Source organism: Oryzias melastigma, unplaced genomic scaffold (assembly GCF_002922805.2).
Source record: "Oryzias melastigma strain HK-1 unplaced genomic scaffold, ASM292280v2 sc00834, whole genome shotgun sequence".
NCBI lineage: Eukaryota > Metazoa > Chordata > Actinopteri > Beloniformes > Adrianichthyidae > Oryzias > Oryzias melastigma.
The window spans coordinates 7413-15016 of record NW_023417420.1 but is presented as its reverse complement, the minus strand read 5'-3'; the positions used below and the strand labels follow the sequence as shown (position 1 = coordinate 15016).

General features: G+C 36.8%; 2 long non-coding RNA genes across 2 annotated transcripts; both read right to left on the bottom strand.

The window, feature by feature from the left end:
* Window positions 1-156: 156 nt before the first annotated feature.
* On the bottom strand, window positions 157-1783 carry LOC112138152. The gene is made up of 2 exons (XR_002917717.2): window positions 634-1783; window positions 157-204 (listed from the first exon to the last, which is right to left on the bottom strand). It is a non-coding gene; the product is annotated as an uncharacterized LOC112138152 (long non-coding RNA).
* Window positions 1784-2007: 224 nt separating this feature from the next.
* LOC112138151 lies at window positions 2008-3517 on the bottom strand. Its single transcript, XR_002917716.2, has 3 exons — window positions 3231-3517; window positions 2134-2226; window positions 2008-2035 (listed from the first exon to the last, which is right to left on the bottom strand). It is a non-coding gene; the product is annotated as an uncharacterized LOC112138151 (long non-coding RNA).
* Between the last annotated feature and the right edge of the window lie 4087 nt (window positions 3518-7604).

Below are 7604 nucleotides of genomic sequence, written 5' to 3'. Positions count from 1 at the left end.
TCCAACACTGTTTGGACACATTGATTTTATTAAACAAAGTTGAATGAAATCTACTCAACTTCATTAAGCTTTACTAAAGCAATCACATTAAATTATTTTAACAAAGCTGGAATGCATTCCATTTAGATGTGTATATTAATTAAAGAGAACAGAAGATTCTTCAGTAACTTGACTTTATTAAAACTTCCAGATAAACACAATGACCTAAACGATAAGTTGACTACAAAGTTAATGATTTTACAACACTGAAAAAAACAGTACATTTTTTTAATTAAAATACTATGAAGTATAAATATTGCCATCACTCGATCCCACCCCCAAAATTGTAAGATTAATTAGCAGCTTAAATCTATAAAATGGACCAGCAACAAATTTCAAATGCAGAACAGTACCAATAAATTTAGTACATCACATGACTTTACTAAAAATAACTGTAAAATTATAACTGAAAAACTTTGTTTAAAGGTTTTAAAGTGCATAAAATGCAAATAAAATAATTAACAATTCACCTTACAGAAATAACATTAGAACAGGAGTTCCACCAAGTAAAAATGTTCTTTAACAAGAAATAAGTGACTTGTGTAGNTCGGGGTCCGGATCCGGACCGCGGTCCGCCAGTTGGGGACCCCTGACCTAAACTATAAAGTTGACTACAAAGTTAATGATTTTACAACACTGAAAAAAACAGTACATTTTTCTAATTGAAATACTATGAGGTATAAATATTGCCATCACTCGATCCCACCCCCAAAATTGTAAGATTAATTAGCACCTTAAATCTATAAAATGGACCAGCAACAAATTTCAAATGCAGAACAGTACCAATAAATTTAGTACATCACATGACTTTACTAAAAATAACTGTAAAATTATAACTGAAAAACTTTGTTTAAAGGTTCAAAGTGCATAAAATGCAAATAAAATAATTAACAATTCACCTTACAGAAATAACATTAGAACAGGAGTCCACCAAATAAAAATGTTCTTTAACAAGAAATAAGTGACTTGTGTAGAGGTACGTGGCTTTTAAAATTGAAGTATTTAAAAATAAATTTAAAACAAAACACAGTAGTTAGTGATGGAACCAACATACATCAAAAATATCATCACAAAATTATCTCTGTCACATTTTTTTTTAATTCGAAAAAAACTAAGAACATGTTTTAAGCCTTTAAAACATTAGTAGGCAACCCAATGGCACAATTCAAACATTCACTAGATACAAGTAATGGCACTCAGATTATCTTGACAAACTCGCAACACAACTCTAAACAGCAAATACGATTTACTGCAGTTAAAATTTGGTTCATTTGTTCAAATTATTGTATATTCTTCTCTCAACAAAAGATGAAATTCCATTTAAATCAAAAATAAGATGCAGTTTTTAACTGTGAAGTTCCAAAGATATAGAAGAGTAGAGAGGAAGGCCTCACAAGAGTTCTTGTGACAGTTCAATTGAACATGTTGTCATTCATCTTCTGTCCCTTCTGATAAAAAACAAAGAAGGCTCGGAAAAATTTGTGGAAAGATTTCAGTCTCCTCTAGTTCAGTGAGGGCTGCTTTACTCAAGCATTTTGTTTTTGAGGATTTGCACTTTTGCTGATAGCTTGTTTCCATCCAACTCCATCAACATTTTTTGAAAAAATTCAAAGGTGTGTTTTAGGTCCTTTGGGTATTGCAGGTTTAGACTGTAGATTAAGCCTAGAAGGAGGGCACATCCTTTTGCCACATCACTCAGAGCCTCCAGCACAGTGCATCCTTCCCATATCTTCCGGTGCCTCTGCAGAGTCTGCTGCTCCTTGCCTGATGGCATAAACTCCCATGGTCATCTGCTCGATGGTTTGTTCAGCTGCAAGATCAACGTCCTCAATACAAAAATAAGAAATAATTCAAATTAAATACTGACACATAAGCAGAACATTTTAGTTTTCTGTAAAAATGACTGAGAGAAAAAAAAAACGTACCACATATTCTCTGATCATGTCGTTTGGGTTTTCATTAAAGTANTGGTTTGTCCAGCTGCAAGATCAACGTCCTCAATACAAAAATAAGAAACAATTCAAATTAAATACTGACACATAAGCAGAACATTTTATTTTTCTGTAAAAATGACTGAGAGAAAAAAAAACTTACCACATATTCTCTGATGATGTCGTTTGGGTTTTCATTAAAGTAGACGCAAAGTGCTTTTAAGATGCATTCCCTCTTCACATCAATGCTGGAATTCTGTTGGAAACAAAGAAAAATACTCAATCTAAGGGTGTTTTCACACTGGAAACATTTGGCCCGCGTAACTCTTCCGCTCTCCTTGGCTTGTTTACATTAACATTGGGGTTATCTGGACCCTACAAGACAGTAGGGCTGCCACGATTATTAGACTAATCTACGACTATTCGACTATTAAAATAGTCGACGAATAATTTGGTCGTCGGAGCGTCGTTTTTTATTTGTTTTTTTTCCTTGTTTTGATCTTAAAACTACTGTTATAATACTGGGTCTGCCATTCTCTTTGTCACACATGCGCAGTGGTGCTAATCCGGTCAGCAGTGACGTAACAGGAAGTTCTCGGTAGTCTCATAACAACACGCTAGCTCAAATGTGGGAAACATAAGGAAAATAAAAGAGGAAAAAGTGTCAAATGTAATTTCTGCAAGACAGAACTTGCGTTCCATGAGAGCACTATGGTGATAAATGATCACCTGAAGATGAAGCATGTTGAGACTGAGTTTGATCATGCTGAACAGAGAGCTTCGTCTAGCTAAGCTAACATCAGCGCTAACACAGCTAGCGCTGTCGCGGCTGTCATTACTGCGCTGTTTGGAGATGAACCAGAAGATCTGCAGCAGATCCGTGTCTACGGCGCTTCTGTCTGCATAGTGAACGTTTCATAATCTGCGCTCTTCTAACCAAACGCTGCGAGGACGACGCGAGTTATGAATTTATACTGGACGTGAACCGCTCGTCCAAGGCTTCATTCATATTCCGCGCCGCGATCACGTCGTTCAGTTTGAAGAGCGGATTATGAAACATTCACCGCGCAGACAGAGAGGCTGTGTGTCGGTACGGATCTGCAGCAGAGTTATGGAACGATTTAAAACTACGAGTCCCAGAAGTGAAGGAGCTCACCTAAAAGTCCAGAGCTAAGTTTACAAGTGTAGCATTACATTATCTGCATTAAGCTACAATTGTATTACCTGTAGGTTGTGTCAACTAAAAAATGTCGTACTTACCGAATTGTCCGTGGGTGACGAAATAGTTGATATTTACTTCAGCAGAAAACCAACCGCCGTCGTTCATCCAGTGATTGAAAAAGGGCGGGGAAAATAATTCTCCAGACTGCGCATGTGTAAAGTCTATAGTACGACAAGCCTGATGGGACAAACTTCTTCAGATTAAACCTTCATTTATTTTAAATTGAACGGGTTATGTTGGATTTAATTAACCATATTTCATAGTTTTGAAATATTGTAATATTATTTAAATACAATGCAACTTGTATGCTTAGACTGAAGACAATTGGTTATTTTAATTACTTTTAACATAGAACCATTGTATAATGTCTACAGCACCTTTATATCATTTTTTAGAGTGTAGGTACAAACCATAAACATATATTTTATGTATTTGTGATGCTTNTTGTATAATGTCTACAGCACCTTTATATCATTTTTTAGAGTGCAGCAGAGGAGAAGAGAGACAACATAGATGAAGTGTTAACAGAAAGTGTGCAGGTAAACCATTTTGCTGATTAAACACACTCCTGCTCAGTCCCAGCAGACATTATGCTCAGACATAATATGAAAACTTGTTGGCTTGAAATAATGTAATATTTTTACACCAGATGACAAGACTACCAGACTGCATTGAAGATGCCATTGGTGACGACTCTGAAGGAAATGAACAATTATTGACATTTTCTATCAAACTTAGAATGAATCGTTTTCTATTTTTCTGTCTAAATGTTATTCTGTGGGTTTTGCAAGTCTTTCTAAGACTCACAAGACTTTATTTTAATTTTTGTGTGTTTTGATCTCTTTCTAGCAAATAAGACGACCATGTGCACTTCTGGACTCATTAGAAAATAAACTGGTAATTTTATTTTATTTCTATTACAAATCTATACATCTATACATGTTTGGGTAAACATATNGACAGTTACAATAAAAGTCTTTGAAAAAAAGTCTTTGAATCTTCTGGAGTTTAGTGCAGCCAGAAAAGGATCCAAATCTCCAGCAGGCTGCTCTGAAAATGGCAGCATTATTTGGGTGGACATTTCTTTGTGAATCTGCCTTTTCTGACATGAATGTCATGAAGTTCAGAACCAGACTGACAGATGAACATTTCAATGACTCCATCAGAGTAAACCTCAGTGGATCCACTCCAGCTTACAGCTCTGGTTGAATCTATGCAGGACCAGACTTCTCACTGACAGAATCTGATGTGAAGGTTTTCAACACAAAACATCTTTTGTTTTAACTTCACTGTTTTCAGTTGAGGGCTGCACGGTGGCGCAGTGGTTAGCGCTCTTGCCTCACAGCGAGAAGGCCCCGGTTCGAATCCCAGCTGGGACCTTTCTGTGTGGAGTTTGCATGTTCTCCCCGTGCATGCGTGGGTTCTCACCGGGGACTCCGGCTTCCTCCCACCGTCCAAAAACATGCTTCATAGGTGAATTGGTGACTCTAAATTGCCCCTAGGTGTGAATGGGTGTGTGATTGAGGCCCTGCGACAGACTGGCGACCTATCCAGGGTGTACCCCGCCTTCGCCCTTCAGTAGCCGGGATAGGCTCCGGCACCCCCGCGACCCCGAAAAGGACAAAGCGGTCAGGAAAATGGATGGATGGATGGATGTTTTCAGTTGTTCAAGGTGAACATTTAGAATGTAAATAAAAACAACTAAACATATGTAGATCTCCAACTGTTTCAAGTATCTCAGTGAGCATAAAAGGTTGGAGACTCCTGCTTTAGATGAAGTCCACATGCAGACTAAATCAGTGTTAGAATGGAGTTCTATGAAGAAAAACTGGAATGATCCATTTAATCTACTTTTTATGAATCAGAAACAACTTCTACAAATCAACAACTTTGTTTCATTGAATATTCATCATCTATAAAATATCTACTGATATTTTCAAACATTTGTAAAACTAAATTTCTTGTAGCAGCTTTTTATTTTAAAGATTTTTTTTTTTAAATAAACCAGAACCTTAGAAATATTAAACAGCAACTTTGACCCGTCTGGACCAGTTTATTAAAATATTGTCTGACATTAAACTGGTCCATAGTCTGAAAAAGGTTGAGGACCACTGTCCTAAAAGACTTCTGGGATCAGAGAGGAACTTTGGGAGCAGCAGAGAGAGAGAGAGGACTCCACCAGAATTCAGTGATGAGATTTGAAATGAGATTCTGTGATCTCCTGATAAACATAGATTCAGTTCTGTAATGATGTACCAGACCATAAAATGACTAGAAACTGACTTTAGAACTGTCTGTAGAAACTCCAGAACTGAATCAGCTGAAACACTTGGACCAGAGATGTCATCATCAAAAACACAGAGACAAAAATCTAATATGCTTGAAGTGGAGAGCAAGACTGGTTTAATGTTTACAGTTTTTCTTGATTGCTGAGACACTTTCTTTTCAATAAGTAAGTCTCTTGCTGAGACATACTTAATGAAAGCTGCTCTCTTTTTATCTAAACTGGGAGCAAAATTTTCACCCTACATTATTAACAGAAGCTGAAACACAAAACTGAACTTTGTTGTGAAATTGTGCCCCAAGTCAGTCAAAGTTAAAAACAACATTGAACAGTCAGTAAACACCATATAGAAAAATAAAGACTCAATGCTCAAGACATGAAGCTGGAGAAATTAAAGTTTATTGTTGACTGCAAGCTTAAATTAATGATGTAGAAATTCAGTACATTCAAGATCTGTATAAAGAGAGAAAAAAAACTGAAATCTTGCGCATTTGAACGTATCACTTGTAAAAACAAACCAGTGTTTGTCACTTGCATACAAGTAAAAATTAAGTCCATAAATATGCAAATACTTTCATTACTCAGCCAAAACATCATGTCTCCATACTGGGTCAGGCTGCAGGACTTCATCCACATCACAGGACACATTTTGTCTGTAGAGACAACGGGGACATAAACCCTGGAATGTCGTATCCAGGCTTGTCATGTCTCCGCACCAAAGTCACACCAGGCAAGTTCCATGGCTTGCAGGAAAACTACCTTGGTGTAAGGGTGGTGTTCATATACCTTCTACCACCATGAGAACTCCTCAATAGTGTTTAGTAAAGGGGAGTACAGTGGAAGGCAAAGATTGATAAACCTTGGTTCATATTGAAGCACTCTCTAACCTGGAGGGCTCTGTGAAAACTCTCATTGTCCCAAACAACAACATAGATGGATGCTCCTCCTGCTGCCCTAACAGAACATCTCACATGTGATTGAGGAAAATGAGGAGCTGCTGAGTGTTGTAGGGCCTCAGGTTGGTATGATGGTGGACAACCCCATGATTGCTGATGGCAGCACATAATGTGACATTGTCACCACGCTGCCCAGGAACACCAACAATGACCCGATAGCCAATCACATTCCGGCCTCTCCTTCTCCTTTTTGGTGAGATTAAACCCAGATTCATCCATGTAGATGTATTCATGGGATCTTTCCATTGCATCCAGTTGAAAAACCCTCTGTAGAAATAGATATTGTTTTGTGAGTGATACGGGAAAAGTGTTCTCTCACATCATTTGTGTGATCAGTTTGGAGTTGTTGTGTTCAAGTGGTGACAACTGTGCTTTCTTTGTGTTTGACTTTTGTCACCTATGTACACAATGTATGCAGCATGTGTGCATCACAATGAAAATGTGTTGTCAAGGTGTGTCTAAACAGGTGAATAGTGCTTATGGTTTTGCCAAAGGAATGATTGACTCAATCAGTGGATTCAGACAACAAAGCATTGGTTCAGACAATAGGGTTTAGTGTTTTAGCAACTGAGAAAAACTGTATTGAACCAAAACCTAACAGAGTGCAGAATATTTCATCATCAATTTAATAAAACTAGATTTTGTTTCTCTTTTAAAAAATGTTTTTCAACAGGAAAACAGAAAACAGTTAAATTCATTCAAAAACAAAATATTTAAGGAACATTCTTTAATTTTAAGATAAATACAAATATGAAAGTTGATGATTATAAACTGAAAATGCATTGATGTTCTGCTCCATGATCCTAACCTATCACCGCTTTCTAATAGTAACATGTGAAAATAAAAAATAATTCAAATCATTTTTCTTTCTAAAGATTCGTATCTGCAGTTTTTTCTGATTCCATTCAAATCAAAAATAATAAAAAAAAACAAATATATGTGGTACAAAAACACTTCTTTCAAAGGAAAAATCACGTCTTGTAGTAACATGTAAAAATGTAACAGACTTTTTTAATGTAATACTCTGTGAATCTCACTTGTCTGAGTCTGATACTTGATGGTGTCTCATCTTTAGTTCAAGTTCATCAATGTTTGGGGTCAGGCTCTGAGCTGAGGAAATCCTCAGGTTTGAGTAAAGGTGTTCATCAATCAGACGCTCCTATGTGATGTTT